This window comes from Delphinus delphis, chromosome 1 (genome assembly GCF_949987515.2).
Source record: "Delphinus delphis chromosome 1, mDelDel1.2, whole genome shotgun sequence".
Classification (NCBI taxonomy): Eukaryota; Metazoa; Chordata; class Mammalia; order Artiodactyla; family Delphinidae; genus Delphinus; species Delphinus delphis.
Window position 1 is genome coordinate 92,156,006 of NC_082683.1, and position 21,128 is coordinate 92,177,133.

The window sequence follows — 21,128 nt, forward strand, 5'->3', positions numbered from 1 at the left end:
CTGCTGCACTGAGGTCCCATACGTGTCTTGGTTTAGATGATAAAATAGGTGGTTATGTTCCCTATAAACTCACCTCTGACAGTGGAGTTATTATCCTACTGACCTTTTTACAGAGGAGAAAAATACTGGGTGACTAGTGCATGTTTCCTTAGCTGTAGCAGGTATCCTGAAAGGACAATCTGCAGTAAAATGGAAGAGTAAAAATAAAAGTACGGAAATGGTAAATAAAATAAAGAAAGAGATGTTTGATCTCTTAAATAGTCCATAAAATATTCTTGAAGTTTCACAGAACGATAAACTCTATAGGAAGATGCTGTTGTTTACAAATTGCTTAACAAATTGTGAATGACAATGGATAGTTGAGCTCTCAACTCATTTCACGATGCTAAGACTAAAAAAAGCAGTTACCTCTCTGATTTCTGTGAACAATATTGTGGGCTTTTTCTCGTTTATTGCAGATCTTTAACCCTATGATCACAGAGAAAATGGTTTTAAAACTGTGATAAAAATGAAATTTCATTGCACTGCCAATCATGTCGTACCTATTTTCACCGGTTTCTCAGGAATTTGCTTATTGTATGCTTAAGTTCTATAAATATGGCCTCATTGATTCCTCTAAAAAAGAGTTAATTGAATTTCAAGTAGATTGAAATGATGTTTTCATTCTGATGTAAGGGAACAAAATTTGCCATCCAAATTTTGTCTCTTTGGCATGAGAATTAATTTACGCTGATTATTTTTGAGGTCCAGAAGACTCAAGAAGAATCTTTGACCTTTCCCCTAACCGCAAGAAGAATGTAGATAGAGGACCTGTTCCAGGAAGGCAGCCATCACCATAGATAACTGTAGTATGAACTAGGTGTATAGAAAGGGAGGAACCTTGCAAAATCTGTGTGTTAAAATTCTTCTCTGTGTCCCATTGTCTCTGCATGGCCCAGCAAACATTTGCTTTTCCTTCTTGTCAGTTGCCTTGCTCTCTTTTGAGGTTCCAAACCACAACCCACAACATCGTCTTTTGTCTTTAGCTGAAGATGGTTTTTAAGGTGAGGGCTTCAGTCGTTTTGGCTAGCTACTCACTTTGCCTGGGTCTCTTCCATGTGTACATGTTACTAAATTTTTGTTTGATTTTCTCGTGTTAATTTGCCTTCTGTCAATTTATTTCTTAGACCAGCCAGAAGAACCTAGAAAGATAAAGGAAAATTTCTTCTCCCTGATACAATATTTTTAGTCACTAAAAACAAATCTGGGGAACAATTTTGTAAAAATCAACATATAAAATATTAGCTATAAATATACTTTATCTGAAATCTGAAAATTCAGTATTACCACTTATAAATTAGATGATTACTACAAATAAGACTGGTTAAATCCATTGACCATTTTCTTATTGCTTGTCAACATCATTAAACATAATTTCTGGTGTTGCTGTAGCACTTAGAAAAAAGTTGAAATACCATACTTATAATAGGAATAGTATGATTAATATTAAAAATTATTTTAAAAATATCTTTGACTATTACAGTATCACTTGACTTAATTTTCATAGTATTCATGTGTCAAGGCTAATCTGTTAAGTAAAACTGTTTTACATTCCAGAAAAATGGCAACTGTAAGTTCAGTCATTTTATTCATCATTATCAGATAATCTTTTTCAATAACACATTTATTCAATCCTTACTTTAGATGACTTACTTCATATGACTGTTCTTACTTTCATTATAGTTAAGGCTAGAGTATACTTTAATTTTTTCTTTTAAAAATACAATAGTTTAATCAGTATAGTTCAAACAAAACTGTACTAAAATTAATTGCTTTTGAAAGAGTCAAATATTTTATCATTAAATTTACAAGTTAATTTGCTAGATTTATTTTTAATGCTAGTTTTTCTTTCCTTTTGTAAAATATATACACAGTGAAATTTTATTTATTATTATTATTTTATTTTTTTTACTGTTTTTCCTCAAGATTTGTATGATATATGCATACTTTATTTTTTTTAAATTTTATTTTTGGCTTCATTGAATATTCATTGCTGCACGCGGGCTTTCTCTAGTAGTGGCGAGTGGGGGCTACTCTTTGTTGCAGTGCGTGGGCTTCTCATTGTGGTAGCTTCTCGTTGCGGAGCACAGGCTCTAGGCACATGGGCTTCAGTAGTTGCAGCACCCGGGCTCAGTAGTTGCGGCACCCAGACCCTAGAGCGTGCAGGCTTCAGTAGTTGTGGCACATGGGCTCTAGGGCATGTAGGCTTTAGTAGTTGTGGCACGTGGGCTCAGTAGTTGTGGCTCGTGGGCTCTAGAGCGCAGGCTCAGTAGTTGTGGCACACGGGCTTACTTGCTCTGCGCCATGTGGAATCTTCCCAGCCCAGGGATCGAACCCGTGTCCCCTGCATTGGCAGGCGGATTCTTAACCACTGTGCCACCAGGAAAGTCCCCACACTGAAATTTTAGAAACATGAAATTAGAGAAATTAAAATGCCGTGTAACACCAACATTCATAAATAACAACTATTAATATTTTTATATGTTATATCATTGCTTTTCCATTGCTGTTGGTATGTTTTATAGTGAAGACCCTTATGTAACGGCTTTCTGTGATCACATCTTTCCTTCCTTCAGCAGGCTACAGTCTCTCTAATGTCACTTTATTAGGAGCTAAATTTATTTACAGTAAAGGTGGTAAGTCTGCACACTTTTTCCTTTGGTTCCATTGAGCCTCCCACTTATTAAACTTGAAACTAAGGTCATTTCCTACTTTGATTTGCTTACTTATGAACCTAAATCAAATTATCCTAAAAAAGATTTACAACTAGGGCCACGGGCCACACAGAGTACAGCTCTCCAAAAGAATCTTGGAATACTTGGAGACATTCTTGGTGGTGACAGTGCAAGGGCGATTTAGTGTGTGGTTGCAAGGAAGCTAAACGTCCTGCAATGCACTGGACATTTCCTGATCAAAAGACAAACCCTTACCATTGGAAACAGCCTTTAAGAAGAGTGTTTGTACTTTTAAGAAAAAGATCTTACCTTTGCTTAGGATATGAGAATGTATGTGTTGGTTCTAAGCATCTTTCCTCTTCTGAGTTCTGTTTCAAATTATGTCTCAGTATGCTTCACACATCATGATTGGGGGTTGTGATATTTTTCCTAACTGCATTGTAGATGGAACATCTCTCTTCCATTTTATTGTTTATTTTTGTGGTTGTCGGTGGATTCAAGGAACCATGAGTATGTCCAGTAGATGTCTTTTACCAACCTTAACCTCTACCTGAGGATATTTAAATGTATGTGAAAAAGGAATAAGTGAAATAAATGGCACAGTAATGGTTCTGTAAAGAAGAGTGGGGTTAGGATATCAGGTATATTAGAAATAATAGGGTATATATAGGGAAGGGCCATGTCATTCCTTACGTAAGTGAAGAAAGGATGGGTCATATGCCAATAATTGGTGGTTACAGGAAATTAAAGATACTCTTCCATATTAGTGCTGTTTTCCCCAGCCTAAACCTCTCTTGGAAATTCTAAATTCTTAGATTCAAGTGCTTTCTCAACCTTGCTATTTGAATGGATATTATATTACCTCAACCTTAGAAAACCAAAAACTGAACTTGTGACCATCTACCTTGAGAACCTTTTCTGTTCATAGCCTTCCTCATCTCATTTTACCAAAACTCCATCTTTGCATTTGCACAGATTAAGGACACTAGAGTCATCCTTGACTCATTTCTTTTGCAATCTAAGTTCAATACAACAGAAAACTATAACAGCCATATCTTAAGAGCACACATAAAATATGACCACTTCTTACTCCTTCCACTGCTCTAACACTAGAGCAAGCCACCATCATCTATTACTTTGATTACTGTAATAGACTCTAATTGGTCTTTCTGCTTTTGTTCTTATTCCAGAGAGCCAGATTCTATTGCAGCATGCAGAATGTTCCTTTATAATACCTAAACTTGATCTTGTCCTCCTTCTGCTCAAACCCTGCAATGATTCTCCATGTCATGCAGAGCAAACATCAGAGATTTTACAGTGGTCTGCTCTGTAGTATTCTCTCTTCACTCTGCTCCAAGCACCCTGTCTCCTTGCTGTTCCTCCAGTAAGTCTAGGCACACTTTCATTGTATGGTCCATGCACTAGAAAACTGCCTGGCACACCCTTATCGTTTTTGTTCAGGGCTAATTTCTTCACCTCTTTCAAGTCTTTACTCAAATATTACTCTCTTATTAGAGACTATAATTAACCACACTATTTAATACCTCCCTTCCTCAGACTCCTGATTTCTCTTACCTCATTTTACTTTTTGTTTTTTTAATTCAAATAGTTATTTCCTTTAGACGATTTATTTTAATCCATTTATTATGTTTGCTTCTTCTTATTCAAGGCACCAAGTGATCTTGTCAGTTTTATTCAGTGGTATATCCTAAGTGCCTCGAACAGGGTCCAGCACAGAGCAGGTGCTCAGAAAATAATTGTTGATTGAATGAATGAATGTAAAGCTGAGAGGGGAGATTATCTGTTGAGAGTGATTAAAGGATAAGGTAGGACATGCAAAAATTTCTCTTTCTCCTGCAGTATCAATTTTCCTCATTATTGTTTTATTGTTTGTTAATATATAAACATGTTGTGATTTCTCTGGTCCATAAAGAAAAACCTTCTTTGACCATATTTTCTCCATCCAGTAAGCCTTTTGCCTTACATTGTAGCAAAACTCTAAAAATTATTTTTCCCATCTCCACTTTATCCTCTACCATTCAATTTTCAACCCAACTCTCAGGTACTTACTTATTTGAAACAGCTCTTTTCAAGCCTCCAAAAACTTCCATGTAAGTCAAATGTTAATGACCATGTATCAGTCTTTAACATATTTTGTATCTCAAAACATTTGGTACAGTTGGTCCTGCCTCTTTCTTGGAAATATTTCTCCATGCAATCCTAATTTCCCTCCTACCACTTGGAAAACTCCCAGTAAATCTTTCTCTTTTCTACCTTTTAAGTGTTGGGGAACTCCATTTCTTATAATAATAAGACCTTTACAACTACTCTGGGTGCTTTTTACACTAATCCCATACATTTTATTATAATTTATAAGGTAAATATTCCCAAATATATTAAATATATCTCTATTGACATATTCCAAGCTACAGACTTATGTAAGATATTGCTTAATATCTCCACTTAAACTTTTTTTTAATATCCATACTTCTACCCAGTTCTCTCCTTCTAATCTATTCCAAACCAGTAGTCACAGTCATATATTTAAAATGTAAATCAGGTTGTTATTTTATCATATATATGAAACACTCTTTTTCATACCTTACTAAGCCCTCCATAGATTGGCCTATATCTAACTTTCTAAAAATATTTTCTCCCAATCTTTTCACTGTATCTGCTTAAGCTATACTGGCCTTCTTAATATCTCATCTCAGGGATGTTTCAGTTATTGTTCCTGTACCATATGTCCCCATAATTCATCCTGGTTCCTGCTCACATGTTACATTCTTACCTTTCTATCTAAAATTACATCATTGCTTGCTTTTTTGTAGCACTAAATAAACCCCAAATAATATTTTTTGTTCACTTGATTGTTACCTATTTTCATTCCTCTGATAAAGCATAATGTAGGCAAGGATCATGGCCATTTTATTTCCCTTTAAAAAGATTTGGTCTCTATGTAAATAAAAGTATATTTAAGAAGAGGCTTGCATGCCATGAGGTTTAAGATAAACAGGTGTGTCAGGGGTCCCAGAGACCACCCTGAAACTTGATAATTCACCAGGAGGACTCAGAAAATAGTGTTATACTAATGGTTATAAGTATTTTTTACAGTGAAAGAATACAAATTAAAATTAGCAAGAGGAAAAGGTATATAGGCAGTGTCCAGCAGAAACCAGGCATAATCTTCCAGGTGTCTTTTTCTAGTGCAGTTATAAGGGTATGCTTAATTCTTCCCTCAACAATGTGTGACGACACATGCAAAGTGTTGTCAACCAGGGAAGCTCACCCAAGCCTTGGTGTCCAGGGTTTGTGTTGGAGGTCAATCGCATAGACATGTAGCTCCTGAATGACTGACCATAGATCCTCAGATTCCAGCCCCCCAGAGCAAAAACAGGCGAAACACTATAAATCACATTGCTAGCATAAACTACATGATCAAACTGGTCCCTTATAGCCAAAGTCCTTAGGCATAGAAAAACACACTTGTAAGTTTAAATATGAGCTGGCCAACTAGTCCTTTTTTGTGAATGTGCAGAGTTCAGACAACCCAGGGCTGCTGAGTTGACCCTTTCCTGCACAAAGGGAAGTAAGTTTAATAGAAGAAGCTACTATTAAAAAAATAAAGCTTGGATGTTCTCCAAGATGTACAGGTTATAAGTAACTAGTCTTCACTTTGTGTGATTCTGATATGCACACAGTTCAGTTACCATGGTTTAGTTAAAATAAGACCCATACTCCAACAACATGGTTCAATTTTTAACTACCACGAAGTATTAACTGTAATTGCATAAAGTACAAATTTTGCTGCTAATTCTTCATCCACAAATCTGTATGTAAACAAGATGTGTACCATGATTAATGACCAACACATCACTTCTGGTGACTCAGTTTACGCACAGATAGCAAAGGGTGTAGTTGTGTTACATCCTTGTCTCCCAATGATAAATCTCCATGACATATTCCAAAAATGGAACCACATATATGAAATATATATTACATATAATATATGGGTATTCTATATTAATAGTTTCTAGATATTATAGCTATATATATCTATATGTAATATTTTATATAGTAATATCTATATAGGAATATTATACTTAGGTATATAATAAAGAAGATACTGTTGACAAAAAATTAATCAGTTGATCTAAGAAAGAAATGGAAAATTTTATTTGAGCCAAATTTGAGGATTACAACCTGGGAAGAGCATCTCAGAAAGCTCTGAGAACTGTCCCACCCATTAGAAGTCAAGTTTTTTGACACAGAGGACTGTACATTAAATGACGTATTATTGACTGTTTTCACAATACAGATCTAAGCATCATTTTGACTCCTTACAAGATCAGGGAGAAATGTTATCTTTTAAGGAAGGAGGTGTCTTGTTGATACTAGGAGAATGTTGCTCTTTATGGCTGAGCAGTTATTTCTGCTGATAGAGGAGGTTTGGTCGATGCACAATGCAGATACACAACGCACAGTGGGGGGAAGAGAGGAGGGCAAAGGGCAGAGAAAAATTTTTATGTTTGAATTCTTCTTGTCTTCCCATAAAATATAAATTTTATTTCATAATAATATAGATGAAATAACTGACCCTGGCAATGTTGACACTGCCACCATTCAAGAGACTCTAAATATGCTGCCAGAGGAACTTACTGAAGGTGAATTTTTCAACATAAATGAGGAAAGTGATTATGGTGAAAGAGTGAAGATGAACCAAAGTAAGTGAAAATGATCAAAACACTTCACATTAAAATATCTCTCAGAGATATTTCATGATATTTTTCACAGAACTAGAACAAATAATCCTAAAAATTATATGGAACCACAGAAGACCCAGAATTGCCAAAGCAGTCATGAGGAAAAAGAACAAAGCTGGAGGCATAACACTCTCAGACTTCAGACAATGCTACAAAGCCACAATAATCAAAACAGCATGGTATTGGCACAAAACCAGATAAATGGATCAATGGAACAGAATAGAGAACCCAGAAATAAACCCACACACCTACAGTCAATTATCTTTTGACAAAGGAGGCAAGAATATGCAGTAGAGAAAAGACAGTCTCTTAGGCAAGTGGTGTTGGGAAAACTGGACAGTCAGATGTAAATCAATGAAGTTAGAATACTCCCTCACATCATGCACAAAAATAAACTCAAAATGGCTGAAAGACTTAAACATAATATGACACCATAAAACTCCTAGAAGAGAACATAGGCAAAACATTTTCTGACATAAATCATAGCAGTGTTTTCTTAGGTCAGTCTCCCACTACAAAAGAAATAAAAGCAAAAATAAACAAATGGGACATAATCAAACTTATAAGCTTTCACACAGCAAAGGATACCATCAACAAGACGAAAAGACAATCTACGGACTGGGAGAAAATATTTGCAAATACTGAGACCAACAAGGGATTAATTTCCAAAATATACAAACAACTCATACAGCTCAATATTAAAAACAAACAAACAACCCAATCAAAAAATGGGCAGAAGACCTAAATAGACATTTCTCCAAAGAGAACATACAGATGGCCAACAGGTACGTGAAAAGATGCTCAACATCACTGATTAGAGGAATGTAACTCAAAACTACCATAAGGTATCACCTCACACCAGTCAGAGTGGCCATGATTAAAAAGTCTACAAATAATAAATGCTGGAGACGGTGTGGAGAAAAAGGAACCCCCTACACTGTTGGTGGGAATGTAAATTGGTACAGCCACTATGGAGAACATATAGAGGTCCCTTAAAAAAACTAAAAATAGAGTTACCATATGATCCAGCAGTCCCACTCCTGAGCATATATCTGGGAAAGACAAAAGCTCTAATTTGAAAAGATACATGCAGTCCAATGTTTATATCAGCACTGTTTACAATTGTCAGCAGCACTGTTTAAATTGTCAAGACATGGAAGCAACCTAAGTGTCCATCAATGGATGAATGGATAAAGAAGGTGTGGTATATATATACAATGGAATATTACTCAGCCATAACAAAGAATGAAATAATGCCATTTGCAGCAACATGGATGGACCCAGAAATTATCATACTAAGTGAAGGAAGTCAGACAAAGAAAGACAAATATCATGTGATATCACTTATACATGGAATCTAAAAAAATTATATAAATGAACTTATTTACAAAACAGAAACAGACTCACAGACATAGTAAACAAATTTATGGTTACCAAAAGGGAAAGGGGAGGGGGAGGGGGAGGGATAAATTAGTAGTTTGGGATTAACATATATACACTACTATATATAAAATAAACACCAAGGTCCCACTGTATAGCACAGGAAACTATTCAATGTCTTCTAATAACCTATAATGGAAAAGAATCTGAAAAAGAATGTGTGTGTGTGTGTGTGTGTGTCTGTGTGTGTATCATTGAATCACTTTGCTGTACACCAGAAACCAACACAACATTGTAATTCAACTATACTTCAATTTAAAAAAAATATCCATTACCTTTACATACATGCTGTGTAAAAAAGTGTAAAGGAGAATTAGGTGACGTGATAGAGGTGCTAGCTAAAGCTATGGTGGTAATCATATAGCAATATATAAGTGTATCAAATCAACACATTGTACACCTTAAATTCACACAATGTTATATGTCAATTACAGCTCAATAAAATTTTTTTAAAAGTGCAAAGGACAAAATGTCTGTAGCTGATTCAGACTTAGAAAGGAGTATGACAATTTGTTAAGGCATAGAAAAGATGGACTTAATATTGTAAGTTATACAGCAAGAAGAAAGCAATCATTGCTTGAACTATTCTTAATAAGTTTTTTAAATAATGAACTAAAACATTTTAAACCTCTGTGTTTCCAATGTTTTAAATTGTACTGTACTAAATAAATATTAGTTTCTCTGTATTTTTCATTTCCATATACATTTATAACCAATAGTGTGGGAGGTTTTAATGTTTTAACAAAAATTTATTAAAAGTCATGGAACAATCATGATTTTTCCCATTGATTATTAAAATTGCTTTGCATAGTTTCAGTGTTTACATTCTTATGATCCCACATTACCATACAAAGTGAAAGCTGCTTGTATTTAACAAAAATCATAAAATTTTAGTTATTTGCTTTTATCTATCTGTTACTTCAGGAATTTCTCTTCAGAAATCTTTTCCCTTATGGATTTCTGAAGGACAAGACTGTGACTTGCATATTTTACATAATGAGCACCAGATTGTAAAATTTGAATCAAAGTAAAATACTCCATTGAGCATAATTTATTTGAAATGGATAGGCAATTAACACTGAAATAAGATATGAAAAAACTGAATTAAAAATGTAAATGTCTGTATTATTCTGGAGTTTTAAAATGTATTCTTCCCACTAAGGCAAATATGTACCTAAAAAGATCAAACAGTTTAGCTGCATTCACTTGCCCCAGTTCCCTAATTCCTTGCCGTTTATATATGCTATCCTTTAGCTTCTCACTTTCCCTGAGTTTTCCTCAGTTGTATCTCTGTGAAACTCTGCAGTGTTTCCTAACAAAATTTTTAAGCATTAGTCTTATTTGTAGCAATTTGGTGATTTATCTAATAAAAAGTTTATACATATCTTAATATAACTTACTTGAATATGATAGAACAATGTTACAATTTACCAGTTCTTCTATTTCTCAATCTAAAGGGAAATTCACCAACTGTAAGTGAATATTGTGGCTTTAGGATATAAAACCTTAGTATTTTCTCTAACTGTACAGATTTTTTTTTTTTTATAGAATCGTAAATACTTTCAAGCTATTTTCTGCATATAGTGAAGGACAGTAGATGCTGTATGGACTTTCAGATGCACTCAATGCCTTGGGTCAAACTATAACTGACTGACCACTTAAGAATCAAACTTGAGGCTTTGACACTTCCCTAACTTGCTGCAATGGCTACTGTATTTAACAGATTTGTAGTAAATCTTTTAAAAAATGTATTGTTTAATATTGTGTTCCCACTTCTCCTTTAAAAATATTACAAGGGCTATACCTCCTGTGGCTATTATGGTAGTCAAATCCAGTATAAATGCAATGCTTTGCAATAATGATGTAAATATATGCCTGTTTTGATAGGAAAAAGAAAATGACTGCTTCTTATATTCATTGAAGAATATAAATGAATATATTTGTGTATTATTTGTTAGTACTTCTTCCCTAATGTTAAGAAGTTTTCAGTTTTTTAAAATTTACTTTCAAACAGGAGTTATTAGGAATTTTTTTGGTATAGTCTATTCATTTGGTGATATAGTTTCCAAGAGTTTGTCTGTAAGAGTGATTTCTATGTACTGATTATCATTATGCTGCTGTTCTTTATACCTATGGTTGTTTTGCCAACTATAAGAAACATTTACTTATTTTAGATCATTTTGGCATATGATTAAGGGAAGAAAAATTTGAAATGATTGAAAACATAATATAGGAATTGATTCTTAAATCTGTTGGATCTTTGAAACTTTTTCCCTCTCTACTCTAGTAGGTTGTAGTTATGCAGACTTCTACATTATATACATATTTTGCCCCCATATATATTTTTATTGTAACTCTTTTCTGCATCTTTTTCTATCCCTGTTTGAAAAGAGAATTTTTGAATGTTAGCAGCTTGAATTCCAATACTGTGGTTGCTAGGAGAGAGGAAGGTATCATGAGACACAACATTTCTCTTTTGGAATTTAAAGTTTGAGTACAAAGGTTGACTAGGAAACCCACATGTCTTACCTATAATCTCTTTAGTAGGATAAAATTCAAATCCTCAGTATGACTTCAGTATGCCACTGAGCAAACCCTGAGCCTTATTGCTACATTCTTTCAGCAGGAAAATAAAAATATAAAATAACTTTTTAAGTGGAGAGATTTCTGAACTTGTTACTCTTTTAATTTAGGTTGTTCATTAGACTCTTACCTTGTTTGTGATAATAACAATTTAAAGGCAAACAATTTTGGCTGAATTCAAAGGGAAAAATATTAAGATTTCAAGGAGCTTTTTGTTTGGATTTCTAAAGAAATATAATTAGTTGCAGAAGTTGAAATTACTTATTTCTACTTAACCTCTTCATGTATTTAGCTATAGTAAATTGAGTGTGTGTGTGCATATGTGTACAAATATATAAAGTTTATGAAAATTATTACATAAATGAATATTTCTCCTGTTTATATTACAACCTGTCTTTCTCTTTTCTAAGTCAATATGTACTGGACAGTGAGGAGATGGTTTTATTCAGGCTACTGCACTAGAGAGAACATTTATTAATGATGAACATCTCAAATAAAAGGAGATTTATAGAGTTAGCTACAAAGGAGTCATCCGTGAGTCTCAGGGTAGCTATATCTGAAGGGTGAGTCTTATCTGCAGGATGGAGAGGTGGTTAGTTCTTGGAATATGTGAGAGCAGTGTGGTCCTCTGGAGCACAAAATGGTGGGAGGGTTTCTTAACGGTGGTTCTTTTCTGGAAGCCCAGGGCTCAGCTGAAGTCCAACTCTGATACCCGTTGTAAACCTACTGATCTAAAAACAATGTAAGACTACATTACAAGTTCTATTTAATAATGGATCTAGCTTACAGCAGTTAGAAAAAGCAGTAAACCTTTTACCAAAGGCATTTTCTCAGAAAAGTGTTTGCATGAAGGGATTACAGTTTGGCTTGAGCATGATTTATTTACATTACAGTCAATATATATATGGATAAAACAGCATTTGGTTATGTTTGTCTGTCTTGTTCTCTTTGAAAAAATATTAATTTAAAACTTATGCATTTTTAACCAGGCTCACAGTACAAATGAGCCAAAAAAAAAAAGACCTTAGAATCAAATTTTCTCTTAGATTAATTGTTTTTAAAAATGAAAACCCAAAGTTACTTATCATGCACAGCTCTACCTGAATTTCCAATCTTCATGTCTATCTTTTGTAAAAACATTAATACCATCTTTATTGTGTGAAATACTGAATATATCTAAAATCAACTAGGTTGTACACAAATAGTGCATTCTATTCTTTTAAACATATTGCTCCTAGAAATTTTTATAATTTATCTAAAAAAGTATAGAAATTTGTATCCCATACGTAATATATTAGTATAAAATAGTGTCTTTTAAACCTAGTCAGTATTAATCAGAAGAGTAAAAAAATAAAGACATTAAAATAGTAAATGATGCATATTAATATAATAAACATATTTTTCAAACCATACAAGAAACGAAGATCAAAAGTATATTTCAGGCAGTAAGATCTATGCATTAAGTTAATAAAATAAAACGTTGAGCATTATGAGAATCACTGCTTTCACAAGACAAAAAAGATTGAAAAAATAAAAATGTCTACCCACAAACCCTTATCAGTTTATATATCTAGCTCAGCTTTAAGGAAACATTTAATAATTTTACATTCTTATGTATAGTGTATGATTAATTTTTCTGTCTGCCTTTTTCTATTTCCCCACACTATCTCTGAATGTATTAGATGAATAACAACAGAGGATAGAAATTATTGGCTAAGATATCTTAAAGGATAAAAGACTAGAAAATATAGATTTATGGTCTCTCCTGAAAACAGCAGTTTAATAGAGGATTGGAAATTTATAGGAACATTCACTGAATAAAAATTCACTAACTCGCTTAACTACAGTACGTATTTAATAGGTGTAAGGCTGTGTGCACAGTTTCTGGTATAAGATATCAATTTCTTGAACTCACTGCCTATGAAGCCTGAGATGGCATGCAAAGGAATAATGATAACTGCTGAAATTAACATTAGAATTAAAAGTCATTAGATAAACTATATTTATGTATGTCTAAGCATTTTTAGTACAAAAGAAATTTTAGAGATGTTTACTCATATACATAGAACTAAAAATATGTAAAATGCCTTTAAGTGGTACAATGAAATCTGACTAATAGAAATTTACATGAACAGAAATAAAATTTGAAAAATGTTCATGTGAAAGCCATTATGTTCATAAACTCAAGCAAATATTATTACTCCATTTTGAATTTCTTCAGGATTTTATAAATTGTTTTTTACCTTTCCTCATCCACTCTGAAATTAATTTCAGAATAACAAAATGTAATACATTTTTATTTCCAAGTTTTAGTAAATATTTATATCAAATATATATTTATACTTCAGTGAAATATTTTTGATTCCTCTCTATATATATTTTGTTTATTCATTTATTCAACTGTCTTTCATTTAATTCCTACAGTTCTCAAGCACTGTACTTAGAATACATTACTAACAAGACCAATACAGGTGCCTTATCAGTGTGAAGCTTCCAGTCTCATAGAAAAGATATACATTATACAGGCACACCTCAGATATTGTGGGTTCAGTTCCAGACCACCATAATAAAGTGAATATTGCAGTAAAACGAGTTACATGAAATTTTTGGTTTCCACTGCATATAAAAGTTATGTTTACACTATACTGTAGTCTGTTAAGTGTGCATTATGTCTTTAAAAAGTCTGCATGCCTTCAATTTTAAATAGTTTATTGCTAAAAGTGATAACCATCATCAGAACCTTCAGTGAGTCGCAATCTTTTTGCTAGTGGAGTCTTTGAATTATTGTAGGAATTACTGAAATGTGACACAGAGACATGAAGTGAGCAAGTGCTATTGGAAAAATTATGCTGATAGACTTGCTTAATGCAAGGTTGCCACAAACCTTCAATTTGTAAAAAACACAATGTCTGCAAAGCAAAATAAAGTGAAGTGCAATAAAACAAGGTATACTTATACAATAAATTATAAATGTGATGATTATAAAGGGGTGACTTTCAATATTCTGAGAGTATGTTTGATAGAAGAATCCAAATCAGTCTGTGTCTTTAGGTGAGCACACTTATAAAGGAACAATAGGAGTTAGTGATACGTTTTTAGGCACAGGAAGACTGGCCCAGAACTTCATCATAGCAAATAAAGGTCAGTATAGCTAATGTATTATATTCATTAGGGTTCTCCAGAGAAACAGAACTAGTAGGAGATTATATATATATATATATATATATATATATATATATATATATAGAGAGAGAGAGAGAGAGAGAGAGAGAGAGAGAGAGAGAGATTGATTTATTATAGGAATTGGCTCACACGATTTTAAGTGGCAGCAAAATCCCACAGTCCACTGTCTGCATGCTGGAGAACAAGAAAAACCAGTAACATAATTCAATCTGAGTCTGAAGGCCCAAGCTTTGATGTCTAAGGGCAGGAGAAGATGGACATCCTAGCTCAGGAAGAGAAAGAAAATCTGCCCTTTCTTCACCTTTTTGTTCCATTCAGCCTACCAAGGATGCCTGGATGAGGGTGGATCTCTTCACTCAATCTTCTGAATCAAATGCTAATCTCTTCCAGACATACCCAGAATTGTTTGACCAGCTATCTTGGTATCCCTTATGTCAGCCAGTCACATTGACACATAAAATCGTGACAATGTTGAGTCTTCCTATCCATTACATGGAGTATTGCTCCATCTATTTAGTTCTTTTTTATTTTGTTTATCAGAGTTTTATAGTTTTCCTCAAATAGATCTTGCTTATATTCATTACATTTATACCTAAGTATTTCATTTTGGGGGGTGCTAATGTAAATGGTATTGTGCTTTTCATTTCTAATTCCATTTATTCATTGTTAATATATAAGAGAGAAATTTACTTTTTTTATCTTAACTTTGTATTCTGCAACCTTGCTATAATTATTAGTTCCTGGAGGTTTTTGTTTTTTGTTTATTGTATGTTTGTTTTTGTTCATTCTTTTGGATTTTCTACATAGACAATCATGCCATCCATGAACAAAGATAGTTTTATGTCTTACTTCCCACTTCGTATATCTTTATTTCCTTTTCTTGTCTTGTTGCATTAGCAAGGACTTCCAGTATGATGTTGAAATGGAGTCGTGAGAGGGGACGTCCTTGCCTTATACCTGATCTTGGTGGGAAAGCTTCATGTTTCTCACCATTAAGTATGATGCTAACTGTAGGTTTTTTACAGATATCCTTTATCAAGTTGAGAAGGTCTCCCCAGCCCCCAATCCATTCCTGGTTTCCTGAAAGTTTTTATCATGAATGGTGCTGGAATTTGTCAAATGCTTTTCCTGCATCTATTGATATGATTATATGACTTTTCTTTTTTTTTGTCTGTTGATGTGATGGATTAACTGATTTTTGAATGTTGAACCAACATTGTATACCTAAGATAAATCCCACTTGGTTGTAGTGTATAATCTTTATATACTTTTTCCCATTTACTAATATTTTTTGAGGACTTTTGCATCCAGCATTATCTTTTTCTTATTCCTACTCTTCTTCCCTACTCCTATAGAATATTTTCTACCATGACAGTTTATAAGACTGAATATCAAATAAACTGTGAAGAGGGTGAACATGCCTCTAACTAAAGCACTCTACCAGAGTCTAGAAGTATAGAAGCAAAAAGCAGATCAAGAAGGATGGTACAAGAAACAGAATAAACAAATTACTTGAGCCTCCCTTGATATTGTTTTTCATTTCCATTTCCCTGATACAGACTCTAGTCAGTAACCCAGTGGGAACTGATTGATAGCCATTGTTAAATTCACAATGGAATTACTAATCTATAAATTAACTATTCATTTCATTAATAAATTTTTGTACTAATTTATCTGAATTTGCAATTGCAGTTGCTTTATCCAGAAATCTTTCTTCTGAACAAGGGACTGTGATTAGAAGTATAACATTTGACCACACAATTCAAACATCTAAGAGTTATAACCATTTTTAAATTTTTCCCACCAAAACCAACTGCTACATAATTCTGTAAATTTTCCTTCTTTAACACATCTATTATAGTTTTCTTCCCTTTAGTTATTTTTATGTTCTTTCATCATCTTTCACCTCAGTTGTAATCATTGCATTAAATATCATATCCATTTCCAAATTCATATCCACCAAGACATTCTAAAATACAAATTTATTATATTACTACTTAGTTTAAACTGTTCTGATTACTCCTTATACCAAGTGCCAGAGAACAAATGTTTACTTTTCACTATTCCATAGAAGATCCTTTGTGTTGTGGTTCTGAAATTTATCCATTCTCTCATTGATAGGCATTTGTTTGGTTTCTAGGTTTTTGCTATTGTAAACATTTTAAATACGAATAGCTTTAAACATTTTGGCATGTTTATATGACTGTCTCTAATGAACATACATACAACTGGAATAAGTGGGTCATCAATTGCAAATATTCAACTTTTCAAGATAATGTCTAATTGTTTTCCAGTGCAGTCTAGAAACTTATACTTTCAAATACCAATGTTTTACAGTTTCCCACTGTATTTTACTTGCCATATGTTTTAGCACTATCAAACCATAAGCTTTGCCAACATAGTGGGTATAAAATTGTATTTATGGTAGTAATATTTTTCTTTCTCCCATCACAATTAAGGTTGAGTATTTTCATGTTATTTAAAGGTACTTTTCACCTGTATTTAACCTGTATTCTAAATCTGGTACTTGCTAGGGTTTTAAAAAATGATATGGTTAATTATCATAGTTATATCTCACAACATTTGTTTTGATTCTAGGTTAAACAAAATGAATTTATGTCTACGTAGTTAATTTCTAAATCACCATAGATGGAGAAGACAAAATTTGCATAATATTTTCATGTTATCATTTAATGACTTTTCTTTATGTTTTTGTATATATATGCAGTAATATGTTTGACTATAAAAATAGGTTTTAAAGGGCTTCAAGGATATAATTATGCATTCAGTATGTTAAGCATTTTTGTTGATGCTCATGGTTTCAGTAGCAGTGTTCTTTCAAGTTAAAGAATCACTAAAAAAAAGTCACTGGGACTTCCCTGGTGGCGCAGTGGTTAAGAATCCACTTACCAATGCAGGGGAAAACAGGTTAGTTCCCTGGTTCGGGAAGATCTCACATGCCACAGAGCAACTGATCCCATGCACCACAACTACTGAGCCTGTGCTGTAGAGCCCATGAGCCACAACTACTGAGCCTGCACACCACAACTACCAAAGCCAGAGTGCCTAGAGCCCATGCTGCACAACAAGAGAAGCAACCGCAATGAGAAGCCAGCATGCAGCAACGAAGACCCAATGCAGCCCAAAATAAATAAATTTATTAAAAAAAAGAAAAAAGTCACTGATTTGCTTATGAGAACACACAAAGCTGGAGACTTTGCAGGAAGAAATCTTAAAAAGAATCAAAATTATATTTTTACAGCTGACACTGGCATTGTCCTCTCTAAAGAAAGCAAAGAATGGACAACAGGTTAAATTCATCATCCCAGTAGCTGGAAAGATTACAACTGATATAACAGTCTAGAAAATATGGAGAGGAAGAGCTAAAGGCTGTAGCCTAGACCTACAGCATGTTACCAAGAGTATAAGAAGCAAAAGGCACAGAAATGTAGAAATGTTTGAAAGAGCTATTAGTTTTATATTGTTCAAGGTTGTACTCATAACTAAGGCAGTATTTTATATGCTGGTTACATATGCTTACCCTATGAAGTCTGAAGCACTCTCTAAACTTTGACAGATTCATAGAATTATGCTACTTTAATGTGTGTGACAGTCAAATCTCATCATTTACCTTGTTATCTGCATTCACATTAAAAGATAAAATTATACTTATGTGAAATTATGTATTAATATTGCATAATAAAATGCCTCCCTCTAGATTTTATTTATTTTACTGAAATATACTTGACATACAATGTTATGTTAGTTTCAGGTGTACTATATAGTGATTTAACAATTACATACAAATGATCACCACAGTAAGTCTAGTAACAAATTGTCTTCATACAAAGTAATTAAAATATTATTGACCATATTCCTTATGCTGTATATTATATTCCTTTGGCTTATTTATTTTATAACTGGACATTTGTACCTCTTAATCCACTTCAACTAATTCACTGCCCCACCTCCCTCCCCTCTGGCAAACACCTGTTTGTTCTCTGTATCTATAAGTCTGTTTTCTTTCAACTTTGTTTGGTGTTTTAGATTCCACATATAAATGAGATTACATGATATTTGTCTTTTCTTTCTGACTTATTTCTCTTAGCGTAATAACCACCAAGTCCATCAGTGTAGACATAAATGGCAAGATTTCAATTTTTATAGCTGAGTAGTTTTACATTGTGTGTGTGTATACATATATTACTTAACATCTTCTTTATTCATTCATCTTTTGATGGACACTTAGTTTGCTTCCATGTGTTGGCTATTGTAAATAGTGCTGCAGTGAACATTGGGGTGCAGGTATCTTTTCAACTTAATGTTTTTGTTTTTTTGGTAAATATACGGAAGTGAAATTTCTGCATAGTATGGCAGTTCTATTGATCATTTTTTGAGGAACCTCCACACTGTTTTCCATAATGACTGCACCAACTTACAATTATACCAACAATGTACAAGGCTTCTTTTCTCCACATCCTCACCAGCATTTGTTATTTCCTGTCTTTTTGATGATAGCCATTCTGACAAGTGTGAGGTGATATCTCATTGTGGTTTTGATTTGCATTTCCCTGATTCGTGTTGCTGAGCATCTTATCATGTGTCTGTTGGCTATCTATATGTCTTCTTTGGAAAAATGTATATTCAGATACTCTGCCCATTTTTTAATCAGGTTGCTTATTTTTTGATATTGGATTTTATGAATTCTTTGTATATTTTGGATATCAACCTCTTATCAGATATATCAGTTGCAAATATCTTCTCCCATTTTTTAAGCTGCCTTTTCATTTTGTTGATAATGTCCTTCACTGCGCACTCTTTAAGAGCAGAGTCTCTGTTTCCTATAACCCTCCACCTTCCCCAAACATAAGCCCCTCTGATTTTCAAAGCCAGACGTAATGGGGGCTTATCTTCCTGGTGCAGGACTCCTGGGCTGGGGTAACCAGTGTGGCCATGATTTTGATATTTCTTCCATTTGTGGATTGCCTACCTGAGGAGTGCATCCTGACTATACTGCATCTCCGCCACTCCTACCTGTCTTCTTTGGTTCCTTCTTTATGTCTTTAGTTGTGGAAAATCATTTTGCTGGTGTTCTGGTAATTCTCATAGATAGCTGCTCTGTAATTAGTTATAAATTTGGTGTATCTGGGGGAAGAGGTGAGTTCAGGGTTTTCCTACTCCATCATTTTGGCCCTTGGCATCCCTTCCTCTAGATTTTAATCTTCATATCAGAGCCAACATATGCTTATTATCAAAAAGACATGTCTTTTATCAATGTCTTAATAACTGTCACATATTAGAAAACTTAACAAACATTTGTTTAAAGAATAAAATCTAAAATACTTATTACCTATAACAACAAATTACATTTATATATTAATTAATTAAAATGGGAACATTTTAAAATATAACATTTAATCTATAGCAACTATAATATAAATATAGTCTGATTTTCTGTCTTTAGAGTAAGAAAAATAGCTTTATTAATGGAATAAATGTGAATGAATATATTTTACTGATGGAAGACAATATCCTTTAAATATCAACCATATATGGAAATAATTGGTTTGGTTTAGTTTTAAATTATTCATTTTGTAATCCAGATGTAAGCATGCCTCTATAGGTATTATATCTCAGAGAGAAAGACCCATCTATTCTAGTTTTATCTGATCTTTACTTTTGTTCTTCAAATTAAGTCCTTCCAAGAGAAAGTAAATATAAAAATCCCTTAGGGTTAATGGAATAACCCAAAACACAATCCCAAAGGCATATAGCACCTTCAAAGCTGTTATTTGCTGAAAACCTGTATCCGTCGTCATGGAAATCATCCTTATGATATCCATATGTATAGATAAAATAGTAAGAACAGTTTAACCACAAATAATGTATAGAAGAATATAAAAATTAAATTATGACAAAAATTTAACCAAAGAACATCGTTTAATTGTAATAATATATTTTTATCTTTTGTCAGTGTATGGTGATCAGCTTATTTTTGCATCAGAAATAATTCCAAAATGTGAATTAAGTTTAGAATGATTTGGTAAGTTCACTTATGTCCTCTGAAGTTACAGAGACTTATAGGGGAAGTTGTGCAACACATGATTTATATTTATTTAGTTTCTTCTAGAGAAGTAGATACAAGTATTTTCTATTAATAGGCAGTAAAGTTGATTTTCAGAAGGTAACATATGTATGTAGATTTCAATAGAACATAATTTATATTGTTAGGAAATATGGTATACTATACATTATTTGAGGTTACATAATTTAATTGACCCCTCATCAAGAAAAAAATGTTTTCAATCAAACCTAAGGCTTAAAGGATAAAAATAAATGGGAGTTTGCTAAGCAGAAACATAGGTATACTCAGATCAGTGGTTCTTAAATTTTGACATGCAAAGAAATGACATAGGGGATTGGTTAAAAACACTGATTTCTGGGC